This window comes from Motacilla alba, chromosome 7 (assembly GCF_015832195.1).
Source record: "Motacilla alba alba isolate MOTALB_02 chromosome 7, Motacilla_alba_V1.0_pri, whole genome shotgun sequence".
Taxonomy (NCBI): Eukaryota; Metazoa; Chordata; class Aves; order Passeriformes; family Motacillidae; genus Motacilla; species Motacilla alba.
Window position 1 is genome coordinate 21,713,830 of NC_052022.1, and position 11,804 is coordinate 21,725,633.

Sequence of the window (11,804 nt, forward strand, 5' to 3'; positions counted from 1 at the left end):
TATCAGCTTCCTTGCATTTCCACACCCACTAATCACTCACAAATGATCTGATCCCATGTTTGCTCCCCAAAGTAATTAAAGGTGATTATCCCAGGGTCACCAGCAGGCTACCGAGAAGTGATTGCTACCACAAACAGAATGACTGGAAGTGAGAAAAGCACAACTGTGAGAGCAAATACAGAGCCATGCACATGGAGTACACTCTTCTGCAACAAGAAAATAGTGACTCAAAGTGCAGCACATCAGCTGCACTTTGATACAGCAGAGACTCTGAGCTCCACAGCAGAGATGCACAGAGAATGCTGCTTCGCCTGCCCACTGAGGCAAGCAGTCTTGCATTATTCTACCAGAACCCATCGTTGCTGTAGCTTAGTTTTAAGGTTTGCATGGGAACTAACAGAATCCCACAAGGGTCCTTGGGTGGCAGAAGCTCTCCATGCTGCATTTTCTGCCAAGATATTAATTAACACATTTTAAAATTCTGTAACAGAGAAAATGTGATTGGTGCAGCAGATGTTCTATCACCACTAACATTAACAAAAACTTTGAGCTTTCATCAGTTGAAATGCACCTATCATACAAAAATAAGTAAATAAATTTGAGATAGACCTGTCATATGGGCCTACCACTGGAGTTTGTCACTAACAACAGGTTTCCTGGCTCAGCAGAAGAAGGCTGTACATATGATTTCTTGATCCACTGTATCTGATGACAATTTCATTTGTGAACTGGCTTTCTGTGGAACTTGGGCTACAAAAACTACACATATTCTTCTCTCAGCAGTCAGTCTTTTCAAACACAAAGGTAGTTTTATTTTGGATACACACTTTCTAGCAATCTACCTGGAGTCTCCTGAGAGATGCTTAGATTTTAGTAAGTACAAATCCATTCAAAATTAATGGCATTTAAAGATGTACAGTAATTCTGAAAAAAGAGTCAAAACAAACTCAGAAACACAAAATCACAAATGCTTTAGTGGGAAAAAGGCTCATGGTGTACACCCACCACAGGGCAAATTAAAGCTGTAGCACAAGCCTTGATCTTGTTCTACAACCAAGTGTTAGAGTGAGCATTCATCACTGTGCATTTCCCAAAGGACCCAGTCCTGAAGACCTCATTCAGGCAAGCATTTTTTGGTTTGGCTCTAAGACGTTGTATTTTTTCCCTTCAACCTTGGCCCTGCTGCTGCCTCCTTTTCCCCTCTGCACTGAGCAGATGGTGCCCTTTGATCTGTGTCACTACCAGTTTTACCACTGCAAATTGGCAAAAGTATATCCTGTTTTGCAATGAAAGCCAATACCTAATACAGGTAGAACTGCTCTTTCTTCAGCCTGTTGCATGTATCAGAATCTATTTCTGCTGACCAAAATCTGGAGGAATATTTGACTCATCTTTACCTGCCTATACAAGAACAACTTGCAGACAAGGGCAGAAGCAGAGGGAGCATGGGAGCCATTCCATGCAGGCTATTGCTGCTACACCAGATCTTGGAAAATAAAGCATTGCTGCTTTTTAAAAAAAAATTCTTTCTTCTTTCTGCTATTATGCAGTTAAGTATCTGAATATTGCATGTAGCTAAACCGAAAGACTTCCTATGTTTTTCTCAAACTTGTACCCTACTTTTCTCTTATACATTTTTTCATCCCAGTCCAAATTTACTGACAGTGTCAGTAGCCCACTGTAGTGGCAAGACCCAATACATTTGTCCTTTTCATTCCAAGTTCTGACTCATATTCTTTTGTCACACAACACATCCAAAATTCAATTCTCAGAAGCAAGCATTAGGGCACGAATCACCAGACCTTTCCCTCCCTTGTCATGCAGCACTGCTCGCTTACTTTAAGAAGATGAGCTTCCCTTTAGCTGGCTTACCTCCAGAACTAATTATCTGAGATTAGTGACCTACACAAACCTCACTGATTTCAAGGAAATTCACCAAGCAGGCTCCAAAACAAATGCAAACCCCCATTTTTCCCACTAAAATCATATAAGAAAATGCAAATCAAAGTAGAAGTTAGGAGGATGTCACTTCTATAGTTTCAGATACTCAACATTAACAAGTCTTCCTGGTTTTATACATTTATTTACATTTTCTTTTTCCTCATTGATTTATCCCCTTGTTTTTTCCCCATAGGGTAACTCCTATTAAGGACTATATCCTGTCATTACTCTGTTTCAGGTCTCATTTTTGTGCCTTTTTCTTGATCAGTTGTGCTTTGCCCAACTAGCAAGATATCACCATTAAACGCAGCAAGTTTCTGATGTAAGCAGAAAAAGGAGAAAATAAGAGAACAAAGGGCATAAGGATAAGCTTTTCCTTTACAGTCCAGACCAACAAGGATTGATAAACTGCCCAGATAAAGGTTGTCTTCCCCCTGGTATGAGCATCTGAAGGGATATAAAATGTTAAGTGTGGGGATAAATACCACAACAAAGGAATAACAATGCTATTATTAATATTGCTTCTGCTTTAATTAATTCTCTTGTGACTATTTCATGTGTCATGTAAGGACCTTCATCATATCTGAACCTCCCAAATGCAATGAAAATACTTTCTCCTCGAAGTCAGAATCTCTTCTATGGAAAAGCAAAGTTTCCCTAAGTTAGCAGTTTCTCACAGTTTAAATGAGAGGAAACTGTTTGTTAGTAATTTCCAGCTCATTTTTGACACATAAAAGAGAAGCTTAGTTTAGACTACTTAGCCCAACAGGTTAAGGATGCTAGGAATTAAAAGTTTGGGTTTGGAAGGATTACATTGCTGGAAAGAGAATAATCAATACTATTTAGTTTTGGCACCTTCATATTCTTTTAATTTCTACCTACTGTAAGAAAAACAGTGCTAGGCAGCATTCCAGAAAATGTTGCTGAAACAAAGCAAGTATAATAAAGAGGGCTGTAACTCTTACTAAAAGAAAGAAACCAAGATGCTGAGATAAATCATTCATATTTATTCATATGCTTGTCTGTAGAAGGACCATAACTTCTATACTCATTCCAAGACTCAGTCTTCTGACTGAGTTTATACTGGCAATATTCTATTCTATAGACAAAATTATCAACCTGTAAGACTGTATGTTAAAGCCAGAAGGATTATCTTCATATATTATTAAATCCAAGGTATAAATTATTAGCACTTACTGATACAAACTGCAGTGCTTTCTTATTCTGAGAATAAAAGAAATATAGTCTAAATGAAGTAAAATAAATGTAGAGGATGCTCTTTTTATAAAGCAAATATTATAATGCCGTTGCAGAACTTCATTAACTCCATTGATTATAGCATTGCAGGGAGGTGGGGTTTTTCCTACTTTTTTGTTGTTATTTTCTTCAGGTTTTTTACAATTAACTAAGTTTGCACTTTATTTTTTTAATGTGCAACACTGTAAATGAGTGTGCTAAGCATTATTGGCTTATTTTCTTCAAACTCATCAAATGCTGTCCAAACATTTATATCATACACAGACTTGCTGTTCTGTAATTTTGCCTGATGTTGAACCAATCTAGTGCTTCGGCTCAAAAGGGCTCTAAGTCTACCAGACAACAAACATCCTGATATCCTATACTACATGTATAGAAGAACAAGCCACTTCAATGTTCTAGTTGTTCTAGGATAAGCACAATTCATATATTATAATTCAGCTATTCCATTTCTTCCTCAAACAGGTATTTTCCTCTGATGCTGATCAGAGGAGAAGTTTAACACCTCCCTCAGTTTAACAAGGGTAAGATTTCTGCCACGCAGTAATAATGTAAGTTTGTAGTACAGAGTGTTGTAAGAAGAAAAGGCAGAGGCATCAAATTGAGGAGACCAAGACCCATCATTCCCAGTCCCACTTCAACTCTGAATGCTTACTGGCTGGAATGATCTCAAACCCCTCACTTGTTACATAACCACTTTCTTCATGAAACAGAAGCATGGGTAGCAGAGTATCAGGGGCATTGAGGAAAAAGAGTTGAGATGACCCATAGATCCCAGGAAAACATTAATTTCGCTCCTGTATTTTGAAGCCAATGAATCCTGTAAGAAATTAAATGTTTGTGAAAGAAATGGTTGTATACATTCATTGGTTCACTTTTTCTAAACTCTGTTAAAGTTCCTGCTTGAAGACCTTTAGAAAAGATGAGAAAATTCTTATTTACTCTCTGAGAAGAGAGCCTTCTGTGTATTTAACTTACACTTTATTTGTTTTTAAAATATATTCAGGCATTCCTGTGTGATTTCTTGCTAATGTTTAATGAACCGAATCCTTTTAGATATTTGTCTACAGCTGCAAAATTCTCTGCTGGCTTCTTCCTCAAACTAGAGGTTTTAGCCCCAACTTATTAATAGATGCCAGTGAAAACATCAACTCCAGAGACCTTCCCAAGTGCCTTGTTCAGCCCGCTGCCCTTTACACTTTGCTTGTAACCGATAGAGAGTCTTAAACCTGCACCTCCACACGTGTGGAAGGCAGACCAGGGGCTACTATCTATGCACTGGTATCCCTGTGAAAGGCAAGCCAGGCAATCGAGCATCTTGATTTAGTCTCCATGCAAAAGGTCAGATTAGGCTCTCTCCTGAGGTCCTTGCTGTGCTTCTGATTCTGTGCTCATGCTGTGACGCCTACAAGAAATCCAATAGCCAGATCAAGTGGGGTTGTAAGGAACATGTGATGAAAAAAAATCAACATTTGTTACTCAAAACCAGAGAAATTCAAAACTGTCACACACAGTCCCCTACCTGCCCTTTCTCATTACTTTTATTATTCTTTACACACAAGCTTTTCATGTCCAGGATGGCAGCCAAACCCCCACAAAGCTGTGTGACTACCTTCCCTCACCTCTCAGGTAGGGTCTGCCCACCCAGTACCTCAGCTCCTACACTGGCAGCTGAGACCTCTGCCACAAGGAGTTTCCTCCGTAGCACAGAGCCACCAGCTCAGCCAGAACCCTTCACAGTATGCCCCCTGCTCTTGGATGCAGAAACCCAGCAATGGTGCTTTGTTCCTCCCTGGAAGTCCTGTTCAAGGGCATCATGGTCTTCCTCACAATCCAGGTAGGAAAAGCTGCTCAGCAGGCAGACAGCCATTGCTTGTATTAGCTGGAGGTTCCACACTCCTTCCTAGAGAGGTTCCATATACTGAACACCTGAGTAATTCTGTGTGGGAGGGAAGAAAACCAGGAGGGAACCTGGTGAGGTTCGCCCACCTCCCCAAAAACTCTCCTTTGCTAAGTGTGCAGTCAGCAATCTCTTCCAAGGGTTTTTAACCCCTGCCAAGGTTTAGGCAGACTGTGTGTGGCAGCAGCACTCAGCTCTAACAGGCTGTAAGCTGGAGAGCCTGCTAGGGACAGGGCTGCGTGTGTGGTCAGCACCATCAGTAACAAAATTCCCTCATGTGGGGAAATTTGGGTCCTCTTTCCTTGCAGAGAACATCACACAGTCTATCTGAGGGAGAGCAGGTCTCTTGTGCGCTGTTGGTAACCTGCTCTCCAGTTACAGTAGCAGCATCAGAGTTAACTAAACTCTAAAACTGTTAAGATGGAGAAACCTTAGACAAATACAGCACTGCTGGGAAATAAATATTAGAAGAAATTCAGCTGTTACCAATCCTGACTTCCTTTAGACATGGCAGCTGAAGAGAGAGAGACCTGCAAGAGCCCTCTGTAGGCTATTCAAACACCTTATTTAAATTTTGTAAGAGGATCTGAAACCATAATGATGGTTATGTGTAAATATCAAATACCTCAGTTATATCAGGGATCACTTGTCCAAAAAATTTTTTTTCTGCAAAGGATGCCAAACACCTAGAGACTTAAAAATAAGATTCTAATACATAACAAAAGCTTTCTTTTTCTTTAACAGTAAAATCAGAAAGATATGCTGAAGCTACAGCCCGAGAAAATCCTAACATAGTCTTGAATCCATGTTCTACCAGAAGATTTTCCCCTAAATTTTTAGTGAAACACATCTTTGGGTCCTAATTTCCAAAATATTGACACAGAACCTATCTTTCATAAATAAAATCTCCTGTTTTAAGCAGCTATACATCGAGCCATGAGGCTCTATAATCATTGCATTTTAAAATTTCTTTTAAAATGCAGTGCAGTTGTCAAATATGTGCTCATTTTAGTTATGCATAGGTAGGTTTGCAGTGGCATCAAGTGTTCAATTAGCCTATTCCCAGGTGAACATTGTCTGCAGATATGTCACTGGAGAGATCCCTTTCACATCCTTGCCTATTTGAAGATGGCAATAAACCAGTTCTCATAGCCTACTCATCTCAGACTGATTTCTGGAGCTGTGTTGTGACAATACCTTCCTACAGGACAGCACTCTAGTAGCTCTTCAGCAGAAAGCTACAGAGGAAGGGATGCACTCTGCTGTGGTGCTTTTCTTGGGGGGAGAGGTGCAGCCACAGCAGCAGCTCCTAAGCAAAGATACTGATTAATAATGGTCCTTTAATGGGACCTGCCTGTGAGTCAAGTGAAATAGGGTGGCTGAAGCACCACAGCACTTTGCCAGTACTCATCTGAGGAACATCCTGGTCTAAACCTCAACAAACACCAACTAAATGACACAAACTCCTGCTACAGGGAAGTCTTTGGCTCAGGCTGGTGAAACCTCAGTTGAGCACAGCCAGTTTAACCTAGCAGAGCCTCTCCCTTCACCGTAGAATATTAAAAGTGTCACATAGTAAGTAGAAACACCAAAAAAAGTAATAAAAAAATGACGTGTTTTCTTTTTCCCCTCTTGGCTGTTTCTCCCAACACCACCATACAGGTAATTGTTATATCACTACTCACCCACTCCTGGAGAAGTATGCAACCATGCCAGAAATCTTTTTTTTTAAATGGTTGGTGTAAAATGAGCACGATCTGACAGGACAGCCCCCACACAGACCACTACATACAGGTAGTTCTTGGTTTCCCTTATTTGCCATTAAGAACCCCCAAAAAGCAACCAAAAGACCCTGGCCATTCCAGCTGGCCATTAATAAGCTGCTTTCCCGTGCTCCAACCCCTGATCCCCTCCTGAAGGCCAGGCCATGCTGCGGTGGCACTAATGGACAGCTGACGCTGGGGACAGGGGTGAGTCCCACGCTGGTGACCAGGGTGTCACCCTCCCTCCCTCCTCCGTGCCCCGCTGTCCTGTGCCAGCCGCCCGCGCTCCTGGTGTTTGTCACCACCGGACAGACAGCGGGGCGCTCCCAGCGCTTTACAACCAGTGAAAATCGGCACCAGCTTCCTCATTCTGGCACAACATGTCTTCGCTTTGAAGTCTGGTTACTGGTTTTTACAGTTCTATTTTTAAAATGTATTAAAGATGTTTAAAAGTGGCAGGGACTTCCAATAAAAGCCGTGTTGTCCAGAATCAGGATGCTGGTCCCAATTTAAACCGGCTGTTAAACAATAGTATATCCAAATAAAAGTTGTCTGATTTACAAAATACCTCAGACTGATTGAACATTTATTGTCCAATTTTTCTCTTTTCACGTCTTCAGAGAGGTCATTCTCTCTATTTTTTTTTTCTTTACATCTGCAATGCTTTCAAAACTACTGTATGGAAAATGAATCCACTTACCATATTTTAAAAATAACTGTTAATGGCATATAATAAAGTATAATAAAGCACAGAGGCTAATAAAGATTTACATTTCTGTTGGCTCAATGACTGGTTTAAAGAGCTTACATCATTGTCAGAGCTCCATCTTTTGAATCACACCCAGGAAATACTGCTTCTGTTTTTATCATTGGGCATTTCTATTTCCTAGTATAACTTATATTTAAAATTTTATTTCTGCAACACATCTAAATTTCTATTTGGAGATGTGAAAGTAGATAAACAGGACAATGCCTGAAGGACAACATCACTCCAAGGAGGAGCCTGAGGGAGCCAGGGCAGTCTAATACCCTGAGTCTTTCTGGAGTTCCTTGTGACTGACCTCCTGTTTCTGGGCTGATCCTGGGTGAATCATTTCACATGTGTCTCGTCTGTTAAAGCTGAGCTCCTCAGAACAGGGGTTTTCTTTTGCTTTGTATATTTATGCAGGGTAACTCTGTAACTTAGGAACTTACGGTGCTACTATTACAAAGCAGCATAAAGCAAGCATAACATGAGTAAAAAAAGTCTAACAAAACTTAATGCAGAAAGGGAGGAAGTTTGATGACCCAGGATGAGTCAGCCTCTGCATGAAACTTGTGTGCAGATTTTCATCACTGAACTTTGCATTTCAGTACTCTCAGTGTTCCTATCTTTTAGTTATGTTCTAGAAACACAAAACTGAGACAGGCTTCCTGCCCTATCAAATCCCCCAGTCACATAATTCCGCCATAAAGCTTCACACTAATATCTAAAAATCTGCAATATTTTCTAATACCTTTGGCAGACACACATAGTAAAAAACTTTGTGCAAGACTGCTATGTGAGAAACACACTTGAACTTTCTGTCCTGTCAATCCCTTTCCTATAAATAGGAAAATCCTTATTTCCCATTCCACAGACTGGAAAACTGGGGCAAAGGACAAATAAAGTAACCTGCTCAAGGTGATGCTGACTTGCACTTGTACATCGTCTGCAATGGATGACACCCCTTGTCAGATAAATTGCACAGTAATAGCTAAGTTAGGCCTTCAAGATTCATGGTTAGCAAGTATTCCTAAAATTCTGATTAAACATTTTGTTTCCTAGTGGTTTTAAATTGGATGTGTCATTTTGTAAATGACAGATGGCTACAACAGAGTTAGTGATCAGGTTTTTAGTTTAGAACAGCAAATACAGGAATACATTGGCACCAAGTTTCAGGTAATTCTTTCTACTGAACTCTTGCCAAAAGTTCTGTATTTGTGTTATGCTTCTAGAAACAAAGATCCGTAAACAGGTTTGTTTGCCCTAAGTAAAATCTAGTATGCTGAAAAAGTCACATTAAATAGTTATTGATATAAAACACTAAGCAGCAAGGAAATAAAAGCAAATCCTAGCTTGCCAATTAAAAAAAAAAGAAAAAAACCCAAACATTCATACATAAAAGCATTCACTTGCTCCCACCCCAAATTAACCAAACTATCACACTGAAAAACACAGCATATATCTATACATACACATGCACATATATATAATGGAATAAATGGGGAAGTATGCTGTACATTTTACAGGATTATTAACTACATTTAATGTATTCATATAATTTTCACTTACTTCCCGTTGACTGTTTTTGAAAACAGCAAGGTTTGACCTTCATACAGAATACTTTCATTCACACATTTAGTTCTACTCATTGGTTTCAGCAGCTCAAGACATTGCAACCTACATCACATGAATGTTCAAGAAATCCAAAACACATGGAGGAATGCAAACAATTATTTGTACAGGTCAGAGCAGAACTTTTTTTCTATTTCACGGCAGCATAAAGGACTTCAGCAAAGAGGTCACAATGCTGTCAGCTCACAATGACATCCGAAAACTCCTCCAGAATCTACAGATCTCATTAAGCCAGCCCATACAACCCATCCATCCCAGAGGTCCACAGCACCCTGCGCTGGGCAGGACTGGCCACACTCACGTTTATTCTGCCTTGGCTTCTCACTGAAAGCAGGGCCCACTCCTACAGCCACTTACAGGTGCAAGCTCCTCCACGCACCTGGAGCAAAGCCTGCAATCATGCCTCTGTCTTCAAACAGAAGGGCTTCCACCACTGGTGTTTCATCTTCAAAAAAATTCTGTTTAAAGGCAATAATTGGACAGTGATTGTAGCAATGGATGAAAATTACTCCAGCCTTGACAATTCACCTACTGGTAATCAAACCATGTGCAAGTTTCAGCACTGTAAACCCTTGAAACTGAAAAAACTGCAGTTTTTTTCCCTGTAAACTCTTCATAACAGTCACTGACTGTTATTTGGCCATTCTTTTCCCTTGGCAATTAGAATTTGAGTTGTTTTAAACCTGATCTGATAATTTTGCTTATAAACATCTGTTCCCCAGAAAATGCAGTCAACATGCAGAAGAGACATAAAATTGAGACTTAGGTCTTTTAGCTAGCTTCATTTCATTGACTGGAGCTACATAAAGTAATCTAGTGGAAAGAAGGGGTGACTTCCTGGAAGTATCTGGAAGAAAAGAGGGCGGAGAAAAAGACTGAAAACTAAAACAAAAACCAAACCAAACCAAAAACCCAAAACACAAAAGAAAACCTAAATGCAGGATCGCTTTGATATTGGGAAAACAATTATATAGTTTTTTGAAGAATTATTAGATGGTACAGGATGGCTTAAACTGTTGAATTGTGCTGTTTCTACTTGAAAAGCCAGATAATACATGTGGTTTCTAGCACCCACTCAGTGTGGGTGCCAGATGAGGGATCTGAAGGGTAGTACTAGGGAGAGTGGGAATGAAGAGGCAGCTGCTTAAAGAATTAAGCTTCTGTGTAAACAAAAAATAAAAAATTCATTTCATCATTTGATTAAATTTCATATTTTTTTATGAAAACCAAGAAAAATTAAGCAGAAAAAAAAGAGCTTTGCTGAAAAAGGAACATCTCAGGAACATTAAAAGGAATATTAAAATTTGCTAGTCCATAGCAGATTCAGATCCTGCTACAACAAAGGGTCACATTTGTTACACCTGGAGCCTCACACTACCAGTCAGCTGCTTAACTACTACACAATGCTATACCTTTTTACATTTACTTATTAGCCTCTTTTTGTTGAGTTCATCTATGTATGAATTTACAGTACAGTATCACACCCATATTTCTCCATTACTTAACATTTGGGCTAGGACACAGCTATTTCAATTATTAATGTAGTTTTTCAATATTGAGAACATTCTTGATTCAACCTGCAAGATGCTGAATGTGACACTTTCATTAATTCTATCATTTACAGGGTGGGCAGTATGCCCTTCTGCTAGTTTTTCCTTAGACACTAGAGCAAAAGTAACAAAGGCACGAGTAGATTATCATCTACTGAAAAAAAAATATATTTTAGTTTCTGAGATAGAGTGGGTTTACAGCTGTTCCAAGTTTGCTTTGAGAACCTGCTGCTGTAAACTGGCTTCTGGAGCTCGATATCCGCATGCAATCTTCCTGGCCTGTGTGGGCAATCATAGCACTTCATTGTCCAGTGCTATCATTACAATATTGTTATCATCTGAGCTTGAGTCTGACACTTTCTCTAAGACCTTTCAAATAACCCCTTTACTAGGCTTCAGTACCAAACCATTCAGGGCAAATCTCTGCTTTGTGCTTGTCAGCCTTAATAGACTGGATGTCACTTTTGCCTGTAAAAAGTGCCCGCTCTTCAGCTGTCAGTCAGTCCTTGCGGTGTCAGCCGAGAGCGTGGCTGGAGCTGCTGGATTAGAGGGTAGTTACCACAGCTGTCAGATTACTGACAACCTGACACCCACATCCCCAACTTCCTTTGACTGTATTTGGTTTCCATCTCGCTCCTTGGACCTTTCTTAAGGTGGATCCCTATGCTCAAGTTAAACAATGTTGCAGCCAACTAGGAAAGTTTTCTTCTTGTCTCCGACTCTGTTTTCAGCCTGGTTTGTCTTTTGTAGACAGCACTGTCGAAGTGTTTTACAGAAAATGTTGGTAATTTATAAGGGCAGAAAATAAATTTGCTCTGGTCTCTAAATTAGCAGCATTATTTTTTTGAATCATGCCTCTGTTTTTTGAAGGCATTTTAGTTATTGATACCTACCTTTAGTCAAAGGTGTTGGGGAGCTTATACAGTTTTCTTCACATATTTTAAAAGTACTCAACACCCTGCTCTTTCAATGCTTCTTTAGTTCTGCTCTCAAAAGGTTACAGACTATGCAATTCT